The sequence below is a fragment of the Pteropus medius genome, unplaced genomic scaffold (genome assembly GCF_902729225.1).
Source record: "Pteropus medius unplaced genomic scaffold, Ma_sr-lr_union100, whole genome shotgun sequence".
Lineage (NCBI taxonomy): Eukaryota > Metazoa > Chordata > Mammalia > Chiroptera > Pteropodidae > Pteropus > Pteropus medius.
The window spans coordinates 27,660,822-27,673,329 of NW_024344378.1; the positions used below are offsets into that span (position 1 = coordinate 27,660,822).

A 12,508-nucleotide genomic window follows, 5' to 3' on the forward strand; every position below is an offset into this window, starting at 1 on the left:
ATCAGAGCATGCAAATAAGCAGAATCTTATATTAATTTTTATAAAGGGCAGCCAGATGACTTTGGCCCTAACCAGCTCTGCATTGGCCCAATCTGTACATTTTTTTTAATGAAAATAAGTGATAATCAAACACTTAATATTGGATATGAATTTTAGAAAGTATCCTCTAGGGCACACACCTGGATAACTAAAGATTCAACATAAATAGTTTATCTGCTATCTTTTCTTAATAGTACATATAGAAAACTGATATTTAAATTGATTAGATTGTATGCTTTTTGATGTCAAGGAAAGTAGTATATTCATTTAATTAAAGTGTATAGAGTGATTTTATGTCTGCCACTGTGGTAGGCATTGAGTTTATAATGGTGAAGGCCCTTATGCATTTGAGGTAGGTAAACAGGAAATTTGAGTCCAAATGTAAGTGCTGGGATGAAGAATGTTTAGGCTGCTATGAGATCACTAATGAAATGTGCTCAACTGGGCTGAGGCTCGGAGAGGTGTGAGGGAGGCAAGCAGGACTCCTGGATAAACCCACGGTGAAGTTGAGATCTGAAGGATGATTACGAATTAGTCATGCACTGGGATAGAAAGTATAGAACAGAAAGACAATGGTCTAGTCAAAGGGAAGCAGGTGTAGTGGCCTGGAGGCCAGGAGGAAGGCAGAGGCTTCTGGGACCTGAAAGTCATTTTTCTAATTGGAGGATAGACTGAAGGTGTAGGGATGGTGCACGTGTGGAGAGTGGGATTGGGACATAGAGAGGACTGATGACATATGACATTGAAAAGTAAATATGGTCCAGACCATACTAAAAATTTTGAACTTTATCCTAAAAGAAATAGAAAGCCATTAGAGTGGAGAGAAGTGGGCTGGGTCCACACATATTCCAAAGATAAATTTCAGCCAACCCTGGTACTCAATGAAACAAAGTTAATGGATGGAGTTTGAGCCACATAAAGATTCTGAAATTTCCTGTGCCTGTGAGAGGAAATATTAAATTATGTTTTATATAGTGCATGTGATTTTGCTTAATTTCTGGAAATCTGTAATGTAATTATCACTTAATAAGAATGGTCAATTACTTGTTAGTGTCCATTCCTTAACTATTGTGACTAAATGAGAGTTTGTGATACACGTGTGAGCTGAATAGTAATATATGCAATTAACAGAGATTCATGAAGCAAAATTGTTGTAGGCAATCACTTGCAAATGATTTAGCAAGAAAAAAATCTAGTTACAGTCTAATAACACAGTTTGATTAATGTGAAATATTTATAATTGAGGGAGGGGAAAAAAGAAAAAAATTCTGTTAATTAAACCAACATTTATTTCCAGTCATTAATGGAATAGAATCCATGGCCTAATTTCACAACAAATATACACCTAAAAATAGACAAAATGCTCAAGAAACATGACATTGAAGTAAACATGGTTAATGTCTTAGATGGATTTATATGCTTCTGAAGCTTTGCATAAACGACCGGCCAAAATCAGTGCTTTTCAAACTTTCATGTGCATACTTTGAGTAGCAAGGACCTACAAGGTATGTTACTAGATAATTTTCCTTAGTCATGTCCATAGGTAGATTTAGTTAGAAAAACATCTGATTCTGTTCACCTTACATTACTGGATTCTAAGTTACAACCAAGCTGGAAGAGTCTACTCTATTTTATGCTTTAGGTCCACTGTGCAAATCTGGCCTCATTTAGCAGATGGAGAAAATGGTTTTCTGAAAGCTATTTTCACGCCACTCATTTTTTGGCTTCTTCCACATGTATGCATTTATATCTATGCAAGAGTAATCACTATTCACTCAATTGTACTTGGAAGAAGGTAATAAGCAAAATTCATTGCAAGGATAAGAATAAAATATCAATTGCTTTCTTTGTTCACTCCCTAACAGTGTCATCTTGTAGACAAAATTACAGGCCTCATGCAATGTTCAGAAACTGAAGAAGATGAAATTCATGCATCCTTGAATTGATCTTGATCATTTCTGCTCAATTCACCAATCAAGGAAAGGATAAAAAGGCGGCTGACTCTGTGGTCTGCAATTCACTAGCTGTTTTAGGATGCCTGATTTTCACATTCAAATTGCAGCTACATTTTCAACCTTAAAAAAAAATTTTTTTTAAAGAAATAATGACTCTGGCATGCATCACATGGTAGGATATTGTACTATTTAGGATTATAAAAGTAGACTGATGATAGATAGATAGATAGATAGATAGATAGATAGATAGATAGATAGATAGATAGATAGATAGATATAGATAGATGATAGATAGATACATAGATAGATAGATAGATGATAGGAAAGAAATAATTTTTGTTCCTTGAGTGTCATTCATGCAAAGTTATTTTTTAAAGCCCCTTAAAGATGAATAAAAAAGTTCCAAACAATCTTGGCCCTAGGTCGATGAGAGTTATTCAGACAAGAACATTATATAGCACAGCAAAGGATTTTAAGTGTGCACCAACAGAGAATAAATGACCGTTCCAGGTTCACAGTCCCAAACCACAGAGTATGATCACAATGATGATTATAGTGCCAATAATTTTAATATGGGAGTCACCAATCACCTTTAGATTCACCAAAGAAAAAGCTTAATGGTGAATACACAAAACCATCTTATTTGGAGAAATATAGTTTTCCAGTAAATACTTCAGAATAATTGCATTATGAAATATACTAAATGGCCCAGCCCTAGAGAGTTGGTAGTGTAACTCGATGACATTTTCAAATACACTGACAAAAATATTGATTTCAGGTTTGAGTGATTGATCCCAGGCAATTTGTTCTGTTGACCTTCTTTAGATAATAGGATGAATTTATTTGTTAAATACCTGAGGATAAAAATATTTTATTAGTTTTGAGAAAATCAAATATTTCTCCTTAACACCATGAGAGTACCTATTCTCATCATCCCCAAGAAACTTCAAATTATTAAGAAACAACTTAAAAAGAAGGCAAGCCTGATTAATAGCTGCCTCCTATTTCTCAAAATTATTAGCTTATTGGTTAAAGGACAGTTTCTGATGGCTGTTTTTCTGAAGACCACATTAAGATTCACTCAAAACAAATGGTGTCATCTAGATTAGCTGTCAGCTCTGCATTTACTTTCATTATCTCCAGAACACAAGCTGTTGCTTGGTCGATTCACTCAAACAATGAATTATTTGAGGAAAGAAAGAAAAATCAGTCAACCTGGTTAAGTGAAATGAGTAATTGAAATGACCAGGAAACAGAGTGGTAATGAATAATCCGGGAGTACCACATGCAAAGGGCCTCCAAGTATAATAGCTCCATGAATAATAAGTGCTTAGTTGCTGTGAATACCAGGAAACAATGATTTAATATAGGAACTCTGTTTGTAAATAGCTAAAAACTTGTTTTTATATGACAAATATTTCATTTGAATTTGAGAGGCCATATTCGACTTTTTTTTTAATTTCAAGGAATGTTCACCGTTATAAATTCTCTGTCCTATTTATTTCCACATCATTTTTTGAGCTGAGGTGTTTATGTGTGTATGTGTTTAGGAAAATAGGAGGAGATATGACATAGAACTTAGTGGAACCTTCCCTGGAGGCTCAAGTTCAGGGATTTGGGGCAAAATATGGGCCACAGAACAGTTTTTCAAACTGTGGGTTGTTACCCTACAATGGGTATGAGATCAATATATAGGTTGTGCTATGGACTGAATTATGTATCCCCTGTCACAACATTTATGTGATGATATTTGACGATGGGGCCTTAAAGAAGTGATTAGGTTTAAATGAGGTCATAGGGATTAGAGCCCTCTCTCTTCCTCTCCTATCCCACCTCGCACCCCATGTGAGGACATAGTGAGAAGGCAACCATCTGAAAACTAGGAAGAGATCCCTCACTGGGAGCCCGATCTGACAGCACCTCGATCTAGGGCTTCCAGCCTCCAGAACTGTAAGTAATAAATTTCTGTTGTTTAAGCCATTCCATCTCTGGTATTTCATTATGGCAGCCTGAGCTGACTAACACAAGTGACTATCAGCATTTGAAAAATAAAATAGACTAGGAAATATCTGTTTTGCATGTATTAAGGATAGTAAAGATTTTTTTTTTCACTTTATGTTAATGCAAAGGTATATGAACATGGGGTTATAATTGCAAATGCATCTCTTCCTGTGGGTTACATTTAAAATATTTGTGCTCACTGATATAGTGAAGTATATGACATAGTGAATACAGAGATGAAGAAAATGATAAGGCCCTTTCCCCAACATCTTTTGTTATCGAGATGGTTCAGATAACCAACCAAGTGACTTTTCTCAAGACAATCTCGAGTGCAAACATAGGGTAAAATTCTAATAAAATATAGAAAGGGCAGCTGTCACATTAGAGAAATAAGAAATAAAAAGTCTTGGTACTATAAGTGGTTAAATATTGGTAGTGAATTATTGATTAGTTGATTCTCCTCATTTCATAAAGATTTGAGGCAGCTGCTTACGAGAACTTACATGCTGTATCAGTTTCTTAGGGCTGCTATGACAAAGGACCACAAACCGGAAGGTTTAAAACAGAAATTTATTGTCTCACATTTCTGGAGCCTAGATGTCCAAAATCAAGCTGTAGACAGGGCCATACTCTCTCTCTGAAACCCATAGAGGAAAACCCTTCCTTTCTTGCCTCTTTTAGCTTCTGGTGCTTGCTGGTAATCCTTAGCATTCTTTGGTTTGTAGATCCATCGGTCCAATCTCTGCCTTCATCACACATGGCCATCTTCTCCCTGTGTGTTTCTGTCTTCACGTGATATTCTCCTCTCTTTTAAGGATACCAGTCAGATTGGATTAAGGGTCTCTGCTATTCCACCGTGACCCAAACTTAATTAATTACATCTGCAATGATTCTATTTTCAAATAAGTTCACATTCTGAGGTATGGAGGGTAGGACTTCAACATATATTTTGGGGGGAACACAATTCAACCCATAACAGACTACTCTTTGCCCACCCCCATATTTGTGTTCTGTCCATGTTCTTTCCCCAAAACCCCAAAAGTCTTAAGTATTCTAACATCAACTTTAAGTTCAAAATTTCATTAAATATCTGTCAACTCGAAATTCAAAATCTCATCAACTAAATCAGTTATGAGTAAAACTCAGGTTCTTTCAACCTGGGGCAAAATTACTTTCCATGTGTGGACATGTGAAACCTAGAAAATAAGTTATCTGCTATCAGATACAATCACCGGAACAGTATAGGATAGACACTCTATTCCAAAAGGGAGAAATTGGAAGAAAAAAAGGGGTCACTGATCTGTAGTAAGTTCACAACTTAGCAGAGAAAATCCCATCAGATTTCAAAGCTTGAGAATAATTATCTGTGGCTTCCTGCCCTATCCTCTGGGTCAGCTGGGGTGGCCCTGCCCTCTTGATCCTGGGCAGTGACCCTATCTCCTCAGCCGTAGGTAGCAGTCCTACCCTCTGGAACCAGGATTGGTGGCCTCACAAGTTGGGCCTGTGCCCTCTGGGCCCAGGTGGTGGTATAGCAGCAACCTCTCTGACCTCTGTATCCATGGCTCTACCCTTGAAATCATCCTTCCTTTATTTCTTCCCATCTCCATCCCTTTCAGTCTAAGCTGGTAGTGTTTCTGCAAGTATAATGGTCTCAAAAATCTTGTCAGTCTTCCATGGATGTTGCAGGATCCACACCACTAGGCATGAGGGTTATCCACAGGTTCTTCTTGGAAAACCTCATCTCTGTTACTGACTTCTGCTGAGACAGCAAATAAATCCCAATTACTTTAGTGAATGATCGTCAGCTGCACCCTGGACCCAGTCTCAGAGCACACTATAAAGATAGGCTGAGAATTTTCCAAATCATCAAGTGCTGGTTCCTTTTTGCTTAGCAGTTCTTTCCTCAATTTACTTCTTTCCTCTCACATTTTATTATAAACAGCAAGAAGACACCAGACTTGCACCTTCTACACTTTTCTTGGAAATCTCCTCAGATAAATATCCAAGTTTTATTTTCCACCCAACAGAGAAATAATCATGATTCAGTTAAGTTCTCTTCCACTTTATAACGAGGGTTATTTTTCCTCTGATACCCAATCACATGTTTTTCATTTCCATCTGAGTCTTCACCAAAAGCATCTTTAATTTTCATATTTCTAATGATATTCTGTTAATGATAACCTCTATAATCCTTAAAGACAATAGAAGTTTCCCTGTGGCTCTCCTCACTTCTTTCTGATCTTTCGCCAAAATTGCATTTAATGTCTTCTAGCTCTTGGAGTTTGCTGGCAATCCTTGGAATTTCTTGGCTTGCAGATGCATCACTTCAATCTCAGCCTTCATCTTCACATCTTCCTGTCTCACCTCTGTGTGTCTCTGTGTTCACATGGCATTCTCCTCTTTTATGAGGACATCAGTCATATTGAATTAAGGGTCTACACTACTCTGGTATGACTTCTTCTTAACTAATTATATCTGTAATGACCCTATTTCCAAATAAGGTCATAATCTGTGGTACTGTGGACTGGGGCTTCAACATATCTTCAGAAGGACACAATTCAACCTAACACTAATGATGTTGGATCTCTAGCAATTAGTTGATCCTCTTCCTTTTCCCTTTTTTTTCTAGGAAACCCCAAATATCAGAAAACAGAATAAGTGCTTTGATTTGCTATTCCACAAAATAAATAATTTTTTTTATCAACTTGTCTGCAATTCTCAGATTTTAACTGCTATTCCTGATCTTGACTGTCAGGTTACCACTAGTCCAGATAGTCATTCTAACCATACTTAATGTGTATGTGGGTGTTAATCTAGGAAAACTTACTCTCTAGCAGGGCTCTTCAAAGTATAGTTCATGGCCCAGTGGTGGTCCTCATTTTCCTGATTGTGGATTTCCCTGATAGGACATTAAATTCCTCTGAGAGGACACTAAATGATTCATTTCTTCATCAGCTCCAAGCTTTCTTTCCATTAGATAATGAGAATGAGTATGGATAATTATTCCACAAGAGTTTTTTTTTCACCTGAGTGGGTTGTAGTGTTCTGGATTTGAGGTAACTGGTAGAAGTTACTAGGCTAGTCTAAACTATGTCCTCTAATCCAGCTTAACCAGAGATTTGCATTGGAACATCAGGCACTTCCTTATATTAATAAGGCCCAGTTAACCAATGTTTTTTGTCTGTATACTTTGCTGTCAGAACAATAAAAGAAAGAGATCTCAATGAGAGAGAGAGAGAGAGAGAGAGAGGGCAAGCATACCAGTACTGAGGACAAACTATAGATGAACTTAATTCTGTATATTTGATAGATCAGAATTAGTTATCAGTATGAATTCATTATTTTAAAAACAAGAAATATATATATCCAAGTTTATCTACTTACTGAGACTAGAAGCAATGCCACCCCAGTACCAGTGAGCACACCTAGTACCCAGAGTTTGGTTTCTAAATATTATTTTCAACTAAAGGGAACCAGGGATCCTTGAAGAAGTGGCTGCTTTGGGGCAGGGTGGGGCGGGGGGGTGGGCAGGGAAAGTACAAATTAAAATTGGAACATTATGTTATGCCAAAAAATAAGTGCTAAAAAAATGAGATTAAGCCAAAAGACAGGAATCAACTTGAAGGTATTTCTACTGACCAAATTAGAGAAAAATTTGAGCTTTAAAATGGATAATAATCATGATGGAATATGATATATTGAATTTTAAAAATCCAAGAGTGCATACTGATAGTAAAAATGTACTACACAATCACAGGAAGATGGGAGGGAAATGAAATGAAGAGAGAAGGAGGAGGGAGAGAGAAAAAGCTCTTTTCTACAGCAAAATTCTTAATATTACTTGTGAAAGAAATAAAAGTTAGAAAGTCACCATTTTTAATTACTAAAATTAATTGATCCAAGCAAGAGTCATTATGGATATTAAAACTATTGGCAAGATTCTCATAGTGTGAAAGTATCTTTTCACGTATTTCTATTAGATACAAAAGGTACTTATTAAGGTGTAATAAAGTTTCTATACTATTTATTCTACTCTTGTACTGCTTTCATTTGTAATCATATGATCAAAGCTAACATTACCAATAATGAGACAAAATGACGTCACAAAATTCCAGATTCCATGCGCTGAGGACACAATATTACTTATGTAAAATTTCTGTCAAAAAATCATTGCCTAAGAAAAACAGACACCCAGACCAGTGAACAGAATCAAGGATCAAGAAGTAAATCCATGTTTATATGGGCAAATAATTTTTGACAAAAGAGCCAAAAACATACAGTGGAGAAATAAAAGCCTCTTTAATAAATAGTTCTGGGAAAACTGGAGAGTCACCTGCAAAAGAATGAAACTAGACTGTTGTCTATCACCGCACATCAAAATTAATTAAGAACATAAATGTAAGACCTGAAATAATAAATGGCAAAGAAGAAAACATAGAAACTAAATTCAAGGACCTTGGACTTAAAGAGGATTTTATGAATTTGACCTGAAAGGCAAGGGAAGTAAAAGCAAAAATAAATGAATAGGATTACATCAAACTAAAAAGCTTCTGCTCAGCAAAAGAAACCACCAACACGGTAGAGAGACAACCATCCAAATGGGAAAATATATTTGCAAGCAACGCCTCCGATAAGGACCAAATATCTAAAATATACAAAGAATTCATACAACTCAATAAGAACAAAAAACAAACAATCCAACCAAAAAATGAGCAGAGGACCTGAACAGACACTTCTCCCAACAAGACACACAAATGGCCAACAAATATATGAAAGCATGCTCAACATCACTAGCTGTTAGGGAAATGCAATGAGATACCATCTCACACCTGTTAGAATAGCTGTTATCAACAAGACAAGTAATAACAAATGTTAGAGAGGATGCAGATTGGTACAGCCACTATGGAAAACAGTATGGAGTTTCCTCAAAACACTAAGAATTGATCTACCATATGATCCAGCAATCCCTCTACTGGGTATTTACCCCAAAGACTTGAAAACCCATATCTGAAAGGATATTTGTATACCAATGTTTGTAGCAGCATTATTCATAGTAGCCAAGACATAGAAGCAACCAAAGTGTCCCACAATAGAAGATTGGTTAAAGAAGCAGTGGTACATATATACAATGGAATATTACTCAACCATAAGAAGAGATGAAATACTGCCATTTGCGACAACATAGATGGACCTTGAGATAATCGTGCTAAGTGAAATAAACCAGACAGAAAAAGTTGAAAACCACATGAAATCCTTATATGTGGAATATAGATCTAAAAGCAACAAATGAACGGGACAAACAAATAGAGACTCATGGACATGGACAATGGACTAATGGTTTCCAGAAGGTAGGTAGGGAGTGGGGGAGGAGGGAGGTAGATGGGGTAACAGGAGTCAAATATGTGGTGACAGGAAAAATCTAACTATGGGAGGTGAACACACAATGAGATATATATATATATAGATAGATAGATAGATATAGATATATATATAGATATATATATAGATATATAGATATAGATATATAGATATATAGATATATAGATATAGAGAGAGATATATAGATATATAGATATACAGATATATATATCTATATATATATCTATATCTATATATCTATATATCTATCTATATATATCTAAGTAAGGCAATCTAACAGTAAGGCAATCTAACAGTAAAGCATATAGATATATATCTATATATCTATATATCTATATATATATGCTTTACTGTTAGATTGCCTTACTGTTAGATTGTACACCTGAAACTTACTGGATTTTGTTAACCAATGTCACCATGATAAAAATAAATAAATAAATAATCAAAAAATAAAATAAGAAAAATTAAGAAAAATGCATGCTGAGACTGCCAGTAAAAGATGGTCAATTGAAAGATAGATATAGATAGATAGATAGATAGATAGATAGATAGATAGATAGATAGATAGATAGATAAAATGAATCCAGGAAAAAAATCATCGCATAGATCTAATCACAGGGAAACTGTGATACAAACACAAACTGAAGGACTTTCTACAAACAACTATCCTGATCTCTTCAAAATTTTCTAATTCAATTCACAGAAAGGCTAAAAATTAGCTATAAGGAGACTGTAGAGGCATTATTACTGTGTTGAGTGTTGGATAAAAAACTGTATCTTGTTATAAAGGCTATTATTGGGACAAGCGGTAAAACTTGAATATGGACTGTATATTAGAAAATAGTATCATATCTACGTTGAGCTTCTTGATTTGATTGTTCTATCGTGATTCTGTAAGAAAATGTCCTATTCCTAAGGGTGAAGAGTCAGGACATCTACAACACTACAACATTCTCTCAAATGATTCTGCAAAAATTATATGGACAAACTTTTCTATGGGTTTGAAGTTTGTTTGTTTTTTTTTAATAAAAAGCTTTTTTAAAAACCTAATCAGGTCTGAGCAATTTTAGATTAACTATAGGTATTTTCTTATACATTTCTTAGACTATCTTTATTTGTGCTGTCAAACCTGTCACTTCTTCCATCCTCAAACGCCCACCCTGAATGTGTATGTCTGAAATAAACTTGTTTTTTTTCTTTCTTTTTATAGAAACGAGTCAAGGAAGATGGCAGATGTTGCAGCTCAAACAAAAGGAGAACCACCAAGCTCAGAAATAGAGAGTCATACAATGTTATGGACACTAAATTACATAAGATAGGAAGAACCAAGCAGATGTTCTGAGCCTAAGCCCAAGACCAGGCGGCTCCCTCCTAAGGAAACTTGTTCCCTGATTTCTTTGGATAATCTAGGCTTTGTGTTTTCGGTCTGGGCTGAGTGCAACTGCAGGCATTCACAGGTCTGCAGGGGAATTCTCCTTCTACCCAAGGGAGGGGCAACAAAATCTTGAATAAACTTTCACTGGGAAAATGCCTCTTCCTTGATGTTAGTTCTACTCCCATTTTTTGGACATTTTATTTCTACAGCCCAAGTCTCCTCAAGATGGCTATGAAGACTTAGAGCTCTTATGTATAGAGAAAGAAACATGTTTGAGTTCCTCCTGCCAAGGTCTTCCTTGGCCAGGTTCGTGGCCATCTGTGGGGACATGGCATCAGTTGATGGCAAATTCTAGAGAAGGACACAGATGAACAAACAATGTTCTAGCACCAGGCTAAATTAAATAAACATATTCAACATGTACTGTCTATTGTGAGCCTGTCTTCTCCCTTAGTCTATAACTGCAAACTCTGTGTCCTACTTGGGAATCAGACTCAGCCTCCATCACTTACTCCTAAAATTTGCAGTTGACCCTTTCTGTACTTGTTCCCTAATAATAGGCTGCACCTTTAAGCATAGCTCACAGGCTTGCCCAGGATTTGGCCTGAAATTTTAAAAATCAAGTGATGTTTTTAGTTCATTTTAGGGCTTAGATAGATGAAGAAATTGTGGATAGCTCTATTGGGTGCCTCTGAACAAAAGTGATGAATACATATTTTAGACAGATTTTAAAAAGTTTAACTGACAAAGTATTTTGAAATTATTTTCTTTTGAAAGAAATGAAACTGACAGCATGCCAAAATAAATATATCTGCTGCATAAATTGCAGACATTCTGTGAAATTCTAGGGAAAAAAGCAAAACAAATAATGATGTGTATAAGGAATATTAAGTCAAGAAACAAAGAGTAAGGGGAAAGTTTTAGGAAAAGAAATGGCTCTCTCGTTTCTCTCCCCTTTTCTCTCTCCCTATATGTATATTTACGTGGTATACCCCTATAAATATATGTGTGTGTGCTTTTTGTTCCCAATATCACAATTTTTTCAGGACTTCTAACTATATCCCAACTATTTCTGGTATTCTGCAAACAGTATCTACACATGGTGCCAAGTGATTCTGCTTCTATTGGCACCATTAGGTCCTCCTTCAGAATCATTTTAACTCTCAAAAGGAAAAGAAATCCCTGATTGAGTATTGTTGAAGGAGAATTTTCCAACAAGTATAAACTTACGACTTTCATATAGATACAAAATGAACACATGCCAATTTTTTTTGATACATTAATCAAGAAACAAGTATGGTATTAGAACTGATTCAAATGAGGGTTTGATTTACAGAGATTTATATTCTCTACTGGACAGAATTTATTTGCATTGCCATGAACAGAATAATTTGCAAAGCGCAGCAGAGTTAATATTTACATTACCATCCATTTTTTACATGTTAATGTCTTTCTCTACAGAGTTGTATAATAACTCAGTGAAAGACAAAGGCTCACATACCTGTAAAATCATATAATCTCCACGGATTCCAACATTCCACTGACTGGATATCCAGTAATCTCTTTTGTCCATTGAAAACCCTAAATTTTTTCTTACAGACTAATGTACAAAAAGATAGATTAAAAAAGATAGATAGATGATGATGATGTAAATGATAGTTGGTTTTTGTTTTTTGTTTTTTGTTTTTTGTTTTCTTTTTTACTTGGGGACTGTTGATGGAATTCTACAACTGTTGATGAGAATTAACTTACTTCATAA

General features: G+C 35.6%; 1 long non-coding RNA gene across 1 annotated transcript in view; it reads left to right on the top strand.

Moving 5' to 3' along the window:
• Positions 1-11,170, top strand: part of LOC120609330 (uncharacterized) — a 96,223-nt gene extending 85,053 nt beyond the window's left edge. The window contains exon 3 of the long non-coding RNA XR_005654744.1: positions 10,585-11,170. This is a non-coding gene — a long non-coding RNA (uncharacterized LOC120609330). The remainder of the gene's footprint in view (positions 1-10,584) is intronic.
• The last annotated feature ends 1,338 nt before the right edge of the window (positions 11,171-12,508 follow it).